This window comes from Thalassophryne amazonica, chromosome 16, assembly GCF_902500255.1.
Source record: "Thalassophryne amazonica chromosome 16, fThaAma1.1, whole genome shotgun sequence".
Classification (NCBI taxonomy): Eukaryota; Metazoa; Chordata; class Actinopteri; order Batrachoidiformes; family Batrachoididae; genus Thalassophryne; species Thalassophryne amazonica.
In genome coordinates this window covers 52,635,769-52,649,775 of record NC_047118.1, presented here as the reverse complement: position 1 = coordinate 52,649,775, position 14,007 = coordinate 52,635,769, and the positions used below count along the sequence as shown (strand labels likewise).

At 40.4% G+C, this 14,007-nt stretch overlaps 1 long non-coding RNA gene across 1 annotated transcript in view; it reads right to left on the bottom strand.

The window, feature by feature from the left end:
- The window catches only part of LOC117527614, a 177,143-nt gene extending 163,753 nt beyond the window's left edge, over positions 1-13,390 (bottom strand). The window contains exon 1 of the long non-coding RNA XR_004565574.1: positions 12,834-13,390. This is a non-coding gene — a long non-coding RNA (uncharacterized LOC117527614). The remainder of the gene's footprint in view (positions 1-12,833) is intronic.
- Positions 13,391-14,007: the final 617 nt, after the last annotated feature.

Here is a 14,007-nt window from a genome sequence, read left to right as displayed (position 1 = left end):
AAGTAGTATTAGTAGTTGTAGTAAAAAAAAGGCTTCCAACTGGACCTTTAATCTTGGGGTGTTGGGGGGGGGCACATCCTTGCCCCATGCCCCCATTCCATCTGGATTCGCCCCTGCTTTGGCGTTTGAGCACAAAGAATGGATAACATTTATTTATGCAGAAAACATGACCAGATTTACAGGTAAGAAAATTTTATTGCGTTTTCACATCATGTGGTCCTCAGAAAGAGAGTTTAGGTGCATTTGAGTGGAACATAGTGTTAGTTGTTGGCATTGCGGAGGATCAGCTGTTTTTAACGAGCAGATATGGAGCGGCTCAGCTCAGAATTCTAAATAAAGGAGGGAAAAAAAGCATAAAAATGTCTTTGTGAAGCTCAGTGCAGGTGTGCTGTTGTCACCGTGCTTTAAGAGGTGAGGACGAGTCGCTGCAGAAAACCGTGGATGAAATGCTCATAGCTCGCTTAAAGTGGGCAGTTCAGTCACAGACCAAGTTGCAAAAATAATAGTAACGCACAGTGACTTGGAGAAGTAACTTTAATCTGATTACTGATCTGGAAAGATTAACGCATTCGATTACTCGTTACTAAAAAAAGTGGTTAGATTAGAGTAACGCGTTACTAAGTAAAGCGTTACCGGCATCACTGCCATTGCTTTGGTGTTACTGTATGTATGTGTTGGCTGATTCTTATTTATATTACCAGTTAAAATGACCTACACCTGATTCTTGTTTTATACTGGGTTGTTGTTGTTTTTGTTTTGTTTTTTGTTAACAAAAAAGAAAATAATTTAAAGAGTTGTCATCCAAATTTGACAAAATTTGGTGAAAAGTCTGAGGGTCACCCAATGACAAAGTAATTTGACTTTAAGAAAAATAAGCTAAAATTCAAGGTCACAGGCCAAGGTTAAAAATTTGGGCCCAATACTGATAGATATGCTTTGTATTAAACATGACTATGAAGTGATATGCCACCTTCCACTGTGTGCTGTTTCTTTAATCTTTCTCTAATCTTCTCTAATCTTTCTCTAATCTTTAATCTGACTGGACACCCATAAATGTGAAAAATGTATGTTTTAAAAAAAGTTACATTCCGTGTCACTTCAACTAGTCATGTGAATGTAGGTGTGTGCAAGTGGCACAAAGATTCTGATTGGCATCTCCTCAGAACTGATCAGATCTGAGGTGCCAAAGTGATCACTTCAAATGGTAATGTGAATGAACCCTCTCCGCTCCTCGATATAATTTGTATCTAATCTCAGGCAATGTGGATGCTGCGAGAACAGTCAAAGCACATACAAGTTATGCACTAATGTTAAAATAAACTACTGGGGGGGAGGATTAGTTAAAACAAATATAATTTGGATAACTTCTGCAAGCCATGTTAACAAACCAAAAAGTGTTATTATTGTGGGTTTAATGCAGCAGCATCCTTTATTCAGATGCGCTTGTACAGCACCGTCCAAAAGTGTCCATATATTTAAGTATTTTTACCTGAATATATGTGTGAGAAGTTGCATAAAAAAACTGTTGAAATAAAGCATCATGTTACCTGAAGATAATGAAAGGCAATTTGTCATCTTTGGGATCTTTGTTATTTTCTTCTGCAGCAGAAATTATGCAAATACAAGTTAGTATCAGTGCACAACAACAATGAACGAATAATAATAGCATTTCTTTTTTTTTTTTAGACATTCACCTTTTTTCAAAAGTCCAAACCGGATGTTCCATTCAGTATGCTGCCACCTAAAAGACCAGCTCCAAGCATCATTCTTTCACCTTTTTTTCTGCAGTATTGTTGTCTGTGCCTATTTTCTGCAATATTACTGCACTGAGGTGATGGAATATAAAATGCTCTTATTATGTAACTTTTCTGTAAAAAAAAAAAAAAAAAATTACACAGTAGATGACCAGGTGTCTTAAAAGAATCTAAGATTTATTTATTTATTTAGCCAAAAATATCCCATACATATTCTTGGGGGGGGGGGGGGGGGGGGGGGTAATCAAAGAAAGACCCAGATTCACCATCTGTTACTTTAAATAGGAAAGAGCTGCTGGAAGCCACGCCCCCTCTCAGTGCATCATTCCATGATTTTTCTATAGACCAATGTGGATGTGTGCTACAGGGTACATACTGACTGAGTCGGCTTGTCTCATCAGTGAAGCAGAAATTCAGATATGAACTTCTGTGACATCTCACTCATCTTCAACTGCTTATGGGGGAGGGGGGAGCTGGAGCCTATCTCAGCATTCATAGGGTGTAACACCAGTGGAGTACACCCTGGAGAGTGCGCCAGCCTGTCGCAAGACCACATATAAACAAATAAACGCATTCACACGCACACCTACGGACAATTTAAAGTTTCCATTCCACTTAACCTGCATGTCTTTGGATGTGGGAGGAAGCCGGAGCACCCAGAGGGAACCCACGCAAACATGGGGAGAACACGCAAACGCCACACAGAAAGGCCACAGGTGGAAATCGATCACATGACCTTCTTGCTGTGAAACAGTGCAAATATACTAAGCCACCGTGCTGCCCACTTCTGTGACATATGTCACATAAATATGAAATGAGATGTTTCAAACCTAAACTTTGCCAACAGGACCGTTTGTTCGTGCACAATCATAGTGAAATCTGTTGGGCATGAAACCCCAAATGTATTAATGTAAATGACAAATTAAAAACAATTTTGCATGATGAGGCCCCTTTAAATCAAAACTAGGTGAAGTGTCGACCATATAGAGTGGAACACTGGCATGTGCCACTGCCAGGTGCACATGGGGAGATGAAGTATTGGAGCCAGAGGTGTCATTCCCAAAAATGACTTCTTAAGTTCTCACTTATTGGCTGTTTCCTTTAATCTCAACATTATATTTTGCTTGGGACTCCGGCGAGGACGGTCACATCTCCTCCTCTCTCCTCTCCTTCTGTGTTTTTCCTCTATCTCTGCCCCAACCTTCAAAAGTCCCAACTTCACCAGACTGTGTATTCTTCAAACTATATTTGGAATAACCATGGAACTGATCAGCTGGTCTCTCAACACTACTGACACCATTTTTTTCAACAAGGAATCAGGGCTGGGTGACCCTGCATGCCCAGATGGAACTGATCCTGTGGGCAATGTTCTTGATGCCTGGGAGAAGTGGTGCGTCACGTGACTGGCACCACTTTCTGTGGAAGATGTCGAGGATTCATTCTTATTTGCCTTTATGGTAGAAGGTCTTTTGCTGCATGGATTATGCGCTGCCCTGACCTACCGGAAAACTGGCAAGACGGCTGCTACCAAAACCTGACCAGACTGCATTAATTTTTTAACTTAACTGCAAGTGGAAACCATCTCGGAGCAATTTGTCTGCCCTGGAAAGGAATTGATGTTGGAGACCAGTGAATATTCACAATTGGATCTAGACAGTTAAAGAGAGGCCGTATTGCAATTCTGCGTCTCTCTGCCTAACCCAAACATGGCAGCCTTATCAGCTACCGAAGGTCAAAATGCCCCGCTGTGCCCCATCTGATATTTTTATAGCTGTCTAATAAATGATAAAACTATCTGATCTTTTTGTAGCTGTCTAGTTGATAAAACCAAAGTATTCGCATCTATTTGGACGGCATGATGGAGCTCTGTGTTGCGTGACATGCAGACATACACTGTAACATATTGACACACTGCCTTGAACGCAACATGAGCATGACACCCCTGAGGATGACATGCGCCTACTCACTTCACGTTGCAGTCTGTCACATAGCCACTTATTCAAGACAGGCTAAGGACTGCCCACCCACATGGGGACGGCTTTGACTCAGGAATAAAAGTTAGTGCAGGAGAAAAATCTAGGTTCTTTGTTCCAGATGTTGCATGTCATATGTTCAAAGACCCCAGCGCTGCTAGATGACTCTCTGTATTAGTGTAGGCACCTTTCAATATGACATCTAAACTTTGAAGTCCGTTTCCTGTCCAATTCTTTTTGAGACCATTCACTGCAATAAAAGAACCTAACAATAGTTATATATATATATATATATATATATTATACTAGCCTGGGTACCCGGCACTGCCTGGGTTAACCTGTTTTAAACATAAGCCAAATGCCAGTCAGTTTAATCAAAACAATTGCCCAACATTTGTTTTTGTAATGCTGATGTCTTATAAATATAATAGTTAATGGGCTAAAGTTTGTCCAGCAGAACTATAAGAGGCGGACTCCCCAAACTAAGTGGAAATACTTGGTTAAAAGACAAACACATTTGAAGTTGTTCAAGCAGACTTTGTTTTGCAATCAAATTCATAACAAAATTACACACAAAAGGTAGGTAACAGTAAATTTAAATATCAATGATTAAAAATTGAGGTAGTGGTGTATTTCACTGTTTTTACATTGCAGTTTTACAAACATAAAATGAATGTATTCAGGCAGGAAGGCAAACTGGGTTGTACAGGACAGTCAGGTGCTTAACAGTTGAGAACATCAAGTAGATGAAGAAATGGATTAAAACCTCTTAAACCCTACAGTCCCCAAATTTGGGGACTTGCCCTGTTTTGGAACATTTGAACACTCATAACTAACCAATGCTGACACAAACATACACTTATTATACATCAAAATGTCAAGCGAAGTCTCCTCTACAAAAGTATCCACTTCAATCACATATCAACTAACCACAGCTGAAACGCCAAGGGAATAAAGACATAAATCGGAATTCATTTTTTGGGAAAAAACACCTTATTTACTCCGACCACGTATTATTTACTTTTTTTTTTTTTTGCATCCACAACATTCCCTAGGACCTGTCTTTTAGCTGATCCAAACTTTTGCATTTTTGACCTTGTACAAGCTGAGAAATAAATCAGAATGTATGGGTATGTGATTTTGGTGAAATAGGCCCTAGGGCTTAAGGAGTTAAATAAACAGAGATGGCCAACACATATACAGGGCTGGAAATTTGAATCTGCCTGGTCATACCCACAGCCAGCTATTTTGGGGGTAATTTTCAGTTCAACGTTTTAAAAAAATGGTACCAGTTTGTTCCCCATGTCACAAGGATTCAGAATATATATAGTTTTTAGGGCTACATATTATAGTTTGGGAGTTTATCCCGGACAGACAGACAGACAGACGTCGCCCTTTATGTATATAGAGATAACCATTGCCTATGTATAATTATACAATGGAGCCCGAAAAAAAAAAAAAAAAACGACTCTTAGGATTGTTTGGGCATTTAAAGATAAACCTGCTGTAACCTTCGTTTTTGAGAGAAAGAAGGCTGCATTTGTTGGCCGCATTCCGAGTAGGCTTCGAAATGGAGCAGCCGAGGCGTTCCACAGTGACTGATGCATTTGACGGATGCAGCCTTCAGAGGATGCAGCCCCTGAATTGAGATGCAACCAATGACATCACTTTTCACAAAAAAAGTTTGCAAGTAAAAGTTATATAAAGATTTATTGTTGATCTGTATGTCAAGACCCTGAGACTCCAAACAACTTTTTCATTTTGATATGTCTGAGCAGGTGGCAGAAAAAGGTGAGAGCTTGCCGCACCAAACATTACTTTTGTGATATAATCTCTTGATTTCCACCCACTTCTTATACGGAGATGTTTTTTCAGAAACATCATGAGAACAAGAGCCAAATTCACAGACGGATGCAAAATCACTGAAGCACCAAGAAGAAAAAAAAAATAAAAAAAAAATACAAAAAACACTTTCCACAGTGCTCTCAGTTTTTCAAACACACACATAAACACGTAGGCACAAACACATACACCTCGGAACAAAGGTGGTATTTTACTCAGGAAGGGTCAGCAGTTCTCTCCATCAGACAGGGGCTTGTTCTTGGTCAAATGCTGCTGCCCAATCTCAGGCCACCCTCCCCCGGCTCCACGGGCCCCCCTCGGGCCCCCACCACCCCGGAGACAAGCTGTCCTTTGTTCCTGCGCTACTAATAAATGACAGTTCTCCTGTTCAGACAAACTTCGGAGCCCGTTCTCAACACAACGCGGCGAGTGTAAACAGCTCGCAGTGTGAAAAGATACATCACAGCGTATTTTTCTTCTTCTTCTTCTTTAGCAGCCACATATTTCTCATGGAGCTCAGTGAAGCTTTATCTGATGCCAGTGATGGATAGATGCTTTCCTGTGATTTGGCTTTTGTGCCCTCCTGCCTGATGAAGTAACATCTATCCATCCATCCATCTTCTACCGCTTAGTCCAATTAAGGGTTGCGGAGGGCTGGAGCCTATCCCAGCAGTCAAAGAGCGCGAGGCGGGGTACACCCAGGACAGGACGCTAGTCTGTCGCAGGGCCACAAATACATAAACAAACACAGACACACCCACACACACACCTACGGACAATTTTTAAATATTCCAATCCACATAACCCGCATGTCTTCGGATGTGGGAGGAAACCGGAGCACCCGGAGGAAACCCACGCAAACACGGGGAGAACATGCAAACTCCAGACAGAAAGGCCACGGGAATTGAACCCACAACCTTCTTGCTGTGAGGCAACAGTGCTAACCACTAAGCCACCGTGCTGCCTGATGAAGTAACACTGAGGGAAATTTTATTTTTCCTGCAAATTTAATGGTTAACGAAATAAAGGGCACTCATTACAAAATAAATAGTAAGTCCCTTCGGCTGCTCCCTTGTTTGCACTCGGGGTCGCCACAGCAAATCCAAGGTGGATCTGCATATTGAATTGGCACAGGTTTTACGCCGGATGCCCTTCCTGACGCAACTCCACATTACATGGAGAAACGTGGCAGGGGTGGGATTTGAACTGAAACCAAGCACATTAACCACTTGGCCACCACCCCTGCCACACTCATTACAAAATAAATAAATAAATAAATAAAATGTTGCATTCAATGAGTAACAGCATCAAAATATGAATTATACATCAACTCAAAGTCTCATCAATTCTTCCTTGAACCGAGAACAATGTTAACACCAAATTTCTTAGAAATCCACTTGTTTGTTTTTGAGATATCCTACTGACAGAGAGATAAACACGGCCGATCACATTAACATCTGCGCAGATCTACCTTGAGGCAATTAACAAAGTCTGTTCTTACACAAAGGTGCAACTGACCCTTCAACTAAACAATTTTTTATTTTGATTTGATTTGATTATTATTTATTATAATTTTTTAAGTCCATGCATTATTTGAATTCATAAAACTGACAAAAAAATGTGCAATATAATAATAATAGAGATCACTGCCAATATTTAACATATTCATTCCTTGTCACCTGCACCACCAAACCTCTGAGAAACTGACAGTGTGGACTAAACCTGCTGACAAATCAACAATAAATCAAAATAAGTTATTGTGTAAACAAGAAAAAACACATTTCATTCTGATTACTGCACAAATGTACACACAGCCAACCCTAAAATGAACGTAGCATCTACTACAAGAGGGTATATACAGAGTAAGTATCAAGTATCTAACAGATACTGTTAATGAGTTATTGTGTTTCCAAGGGGGGAAAAAAATACTTATTTTCATTCATACACTGAAAAAAGAGAATGTTTGAACCAACTTAAAAAGTGTTACAATTTGTAAAAACCTGAATGAATTAATTTCTTTGAACTAAAGTTTGTAAGTTAGAGTTGATTTAACTTTCAAACTTAAGTTCAAACAACTTAATTCATTCAGGTTTTTACAAATTGTAACACTTTTTTTAAGATGGTTCAAACATTCTCTTTTTTCAGTGTATCAAAAAGTATGCACCAAACAACCCTAACATATTAATTGCTCATCTACTCTGCAGAAGGTACCTATGGAGTAAGTATGAAGTATAAAACAGGCATTGTTAGTTATTACGTTCACAGGAAAATTCACTTCATACACAAATGTATGCACAAAACACCCCTAAGCAGCTCATAAGCTAACCATATGTTACCTATGGTGTAAGTATCAAGTGTCCATGTGTTGTTAACGAGTTATTGTTCTCAAGGGGAAAAAATACTTTATCCTCATTAATATGCTAAAGTATGCACTAATCAAATATATATATATATATATATATATATATATATATATATATATATATATATATATATATATATATATATATATATATATTTGATTAGTATATATATATATATATATATATATATATATATATATATATATATATATATTTGATTAGTATATATATATATATATATATATATGTGTGTGTGTGTAAGTAGTTAATCTGTTGTGCAGAGGGTACCTAGGTTGTGAGTATCAAGTGTCTACAAGGTATTGTTAATGGGTTATTTTATAAAAAAAGATAAACAATCGTGTAAACATAACATTTTTAAAAAGTGTCATAGCCGCTTTATGTTTACAGTCGGTAGTCATACGGCCGGCTATAAACTGCAGATAAGGTTCAGCAGGAGGTCGTGATGTTCAGTCTTCAAAGTTCCCCACAAACACACGCATCTACACACGTTAGCTCCAAAGTCACAGGTCAGGGTCAAGACCTAAGGTGAGCCTTAAGTTTAGACATGATAAATCACCACTCAGCTTAAGCTCATAAACACGCCATTAACGCGCTCGACCACAGCAACCCGATCTGTTTACCTTCACCTCTGTGCTGTGGACTGTGGCTCGATCCGTGGCAGGCCTGTATTAGCACGCCGAGAAGCTTGATGTACATGTTGAGCAGTGGGGCAGACAAGATCCAGCTCTGGGCCACTAAATTAGCTAGTTGTTGCTTCAGGTGAGGTGAGGTGAGGTAATTTTCCAAGACTTTGGACTCAGACGGCTTGAAATAGCAGACTGTAAGGCCTGATATAGCCTGAAGGGTGAGTGTGGACAGATTGGGTGTCTGTGCAGGCTTCTTTAGCAGCAATCATCAATGTGCCTGTTAATGCAGCCACATAATGTTCTAAGGTAGGTGAAAGTAGTTCTAATTATTGAACAAAAAAGGGAATTTACACAAACCCAAAGCTTTGAAATCAAGTGGAAGCAAGTCTTGTATAGGATCCACGCCAAGCCAAGGGTGGCACCTAATTCCAGATGAGTAGACTTGGACATGTTACCACCTCAGGCAAGGGTGGCACCTAATTCCAGCTGAGTGGACTTGGACATGTTACCACCTCAGGCAAGGGTGGCACCTAATTCCATCTGAGTGGACTTGGACATGTTACCACCTCAGCTGAGGGTGGCACCTAATTCCAACTGGGTGGACTGGGACATGTTACCACCTCAGCCAAGGGTGGCACCTCATTCCATCTGAGTGACTGGGACATGTTACCACCTCAGCCAAGGGTGGCATCTAATTCCAACTGGGTGGACTTGGACATGTTACCACCTCAGCCAAGGGTGGCACCTAATTCCAACTGGGTGGACATGGACATGTTACCACCTCAGCCAAGGGTGGTACCCAGTTCCACCTGAGTGGACTGGAACAATGCAGATGAAGTGTTTTGTTTTTTCCATGGACACAAGCAGATAGCTTGACCAGGAATTGAACCCAGGTTTGCTGGGTATCAGTGCAACTCTTTCACTGCTGAGATACCACATATTTAAACTTCCAAGACCTCATCATACAGCCAAGAGCCCTAACACACTGACGCTGATGGGAAAATTCAGAGGAAATGTTGAGTGGGTAAATACAGCGTTGTTAAGCAAGTCTGACCCTTGTGTGTGTATGATTCTCTACTGCGGTTCACCACAAGTGTATCATATGACAGTGCAGCTAGCATGTTCAGCCCAGTGGTTGTGCGAAAGTAAACTCCAACTTTACTATTCCCGGCTTCATTCTGTTACAACAACCATGGATCAAACTAAAAATAATAACACCTACTGAAATGTTCTGGTGCTTTGACCTCTAACCATGCTTTTTCATCACCGCTCAGGGAACATGAAGTCGAAATGAGGCCAGCAATGTAAAAATCCAGTTTGAAAAGAATTTATAACCAGATTGTGTACAGCAGATTGTACCAAGACTCTTATGTTCAATTACAACCACTTCAAAGTTATCGTGTTAGCTAACCGATATCATTAAAACATTTTCTTGGTAGACTATACAACAAAAGCTAATTATGTTATTAGCAGTACGTTAGCTCTGTGTTTCAATCTGTGTAGTTAGGGTTTGATTGTGTTAGTAGCATTCTGTTAGTGGGAGATTAGCACAGTGTTTAAATATTGGTTGTCCCATTTATTAGCAGCTAGCTTGATAGCAGTTAGCTTAAGATAACATTTAACTTGTATATTAGATGATAAATATCACATGCCTTTCACCCGACTACTGAGAATGTCTTAATACCAGCAACACTTTGTTCACTCAAAGCAAGTATTAATAGCATAATCTCCCATCAATTACAGCACAGGTGACACACTTTTTTAAAACCAACAAATGGGATTTTATAAACAAAATTATACCTAAAACATATTTTGAGCGGTACGCCTGTGATAAGAACAACACAAATAACATTATCTGTGTCTGTGTGTGCAATTCTGCATTTGGAATATTAGCACTTTGTGCAATATATTTGTAATTGTGCATATTTGAAATTGTTGTATATATCAATATGCACAAAAATTTGGTTTCTTTTAAAATATATCACAAATTTGGCATAAAATGAAGTGATAGCGCATTTCTAATAAAAGATCGTAGTGACATAATTTTGTAATTTCTGGATATAAAATGAGTTTACGCCATAAATCATGACCTTTGTGGCCGTGTGATGATCTTGTCGCTAGACACAAACAGACAGTAATGTGCAAAGTGTACGTGCGTGAGAGCATTTAGGGCTCATTCAGACTTATGGATCACAGACTTACAGTATGTGGGAAAGGCAGAGTTAATAACTCATTCTGAAATCCACCACTAAGAGGCGATGACAATGTGTGACATCACTATAGCTTTGCTGTTAGGTCGTCTGCTTTTTACACGGTGTCTGACAGATGTGCACATGGACACCCATGCCCATGCATGAATGGAACATTGTATGGATCTAAACCTGCAGGGGCGAGGCTACCCGCGTGCAGGACAGATGCTGGATGTGGAGGGGGGGTCATGACAGCAGACATGCGACCTCTCCATTGTTCAAATGACAAAAGGAGGAAGAGGAAGAAGTTCTGAGTAGAAGATTTAAAAAAAAAAAAAAAATACCCAGTGTTTAGTCAAGGCCTGTTCACTGACACAAAGTCTGTCTTTGTCTGCCTCCCAGGGTGCCAGATAAAGGAATTCTTGTGTGTTGGGGGCTCTGACCGAGTTTATTTGACACTTCAGCTCCTTTTGTAACGCAAGTGTCCCACCGTCAATGCTGGCCATGAGAGTCACTTGGCATAAGACAGAGGGTCCCTCTTCACTGGAGAAAGGAGGTCTTGTTTGGAGAAGATTTTTAATGGGGGGGATGTTGGTGGGGGAGTTGTAGAGAGGCTCTGCGCTGTATTACAGACATATAGTGGGTCTCTGTCCTTTGCCTCAACAATAGATGTGATTCTTTAAAGAAGTAGAAAAATAACCCTGAAGAGGGAGAAGACATGCCAGAAACACAATAATAATCAATAAATACATGCTACAATCCTATGATCCCAGTATACACTCATCGATTAAACATGCCAGCATACAGAACAGATCAAAAACCTCATATGATCATGATTGTCACTGAAGCAGATCATCTAAAACAGAGGTCTTAAACAGGCGGCCCGAGGGTCAGATGCAGCCCATGAGCAAGCAGATGAAGGCCCGCGGGGTGCCTTATCATTTATTATTCAATAATTGTATATTTCCACTTGGGTCTCACATTTAACCCTCCACAGGTCAGCGCACTTGAACATTGCTACCACCTATTCTTTTTTAAGTCATCTGATCAGCTTAACCTATCATAAACTGCTGTAAGTCATCGAGATGAGCTCAGCCAATCATAAGCCACAACATGGGTGTAGTGGCTGGCATATCAAAAACATCTGTACAGCTTTGTGCAACGTTATTCAGGAACATTAGCAGCTGTATCACTGCCTGTGTATCAAAGGACATCCAGTGTTAAAACTTGTGCCAAATCCTCTTGCAGATCTGATCCGCTGTAGTAATCTTGAAATACTATACAAGCCAAAAGAAGAAAAAAATCTGGATGAAAACACTACGAGAAACACTTGGACAATTCTACAATGACAACACAATCTGGCCATATTTTGTTTTAATATTTAAAAAATATATTGTATTCTGTTACTGTTGAATTAACCACTTAGAATGTGTCCAATCAGCTGAAGTGAAACGTGTCCTTTAGATCAAAAGGAAGGGATGTGATTTTATAAGGGAAATTGCAGGAAAATAAAATCTGCCAGTTGTGCAACCGGGAGAACAGAGCCCGATCAATGGCCCTCATATGACTTATTTTCACATCACATCCAGTATCTTGGAGTCATGACATGCGCGCGTCACATGGCTCGTGTGAAGTACCAGCTGACTGTTTGTGCGTGTTTGTTTCTTCGCTGTCACATTGTGCGTCACTGCAGCTGTGCACCTAAGAACAGGTGTAAAGGTGGAAATTCCACAGTGTGCGTGTGGAGCTGTGCATGTCTGAAAGTCCCAGAGCTCCCGACGCGCGTCTCAAACCGAATCAGTGACAGATGCGCGCGTCACGAAGCCGGAGGATAACGGAACAGTATTCTTGCGGGAACCCTGAACAGGTGAAACCTGCGCAGGTTTAGATAAGAACAAAGTCCTGAATTTCACACATCAGATGTGCTGATTGAAAGCGCAAGAGAACCCCCCACCCCTTCCTCCCGGAACCCGACTGCTTATTGATCCCTGCTTTTCGAACCACTGACAGCAATTACAACAGCAACAAAAACACAAAAACCGCAGTAAATTCTTTTCTTGTATACCTGCAGAGGACTGATCGGGAGATCCATGATCCAAACCGCAGGATAAGGCGGTCACCTGTTTAAATTATTCCAGGATATTCCATTCTTGTTCGTAAATCCGTCCAGGTGTTTTCCAAACGTACATCAAATTATTGGTAAATAGGCACTTGTCACAGCGGAACGCGCGTAAAGTTTCCCCGGAGACTCGATCCGGACTCCGATCTGTCCAGCGCACCAAATCCTCTGGATTTCCTGCGTAAAGATCCACAGCTGGAGTGCTGAATCCGTCAACTGTCGCCATTGTTCAGGTGATCAACTTTTAAAACTTATACGAAATCCCCACGTGTATCAGCGCAGTGCCATTAAATCCTCTTGACGCGTCCAAAGAATCCGTGCGTAAAAGTAATTTAAGTGCGAGAGTGAAGAGCGATCATCGTTATTTCCAAAAAAAAAAAAGTTCCAAAGTAGTTCGGTTCCGACAGGTCCGGTTCAGCTCCACACAACGTCTCTGCGTGTGGTGCGATGCGCTCGTCTCAAGAGTCGGAGACGCACTGAGCCATACTTGGACTCCGAGCAGGATCACCAACACATGCTGGCTCCAGGCAACGTAGGCGCGCAAAGCATCACGGTATGTGTAGTTTATTGCTATTCAGTAGCTTTTTACAGTGGATTTTTTTTATACCACAGCTCGCGCGCACACACACATAGATAGATAGATAGATAGATAGATAGATAGATAGATAGATAGATAGATAGATAGATAGATAGATAGATAGATAGATAGATAGATAGATAGATAGATAGATAGATAGATAGATAGATAGATAGATAGATAGATAGATAGATAGATAGATAGATAGATAGATAGATAGATAGATAGATAGATAACTTGCACTGAGCCAAACTAATGATGCACAAATACACATTAGAACATTAGATGTCACAAATTACATATTTGTCCAGAGGTGGTAGGCAGTATAGGTGGTCACCTAGGGCACGAGTCCACTCTATCTGAGTGGCTCATTGTTTTACACAGATGAAGCAGTGCTTATTAAAAATAAATAATAATTTAAAAAAAATCACAAATTTTGAAGCATTGCTTCAAAATATGTATGGTATATTTAATGGTTGACTATTTGCCTGTGTAGGTCAACAAAACAAAGTATGTGTGAGGCCAGGGAGCCATCAATACCAG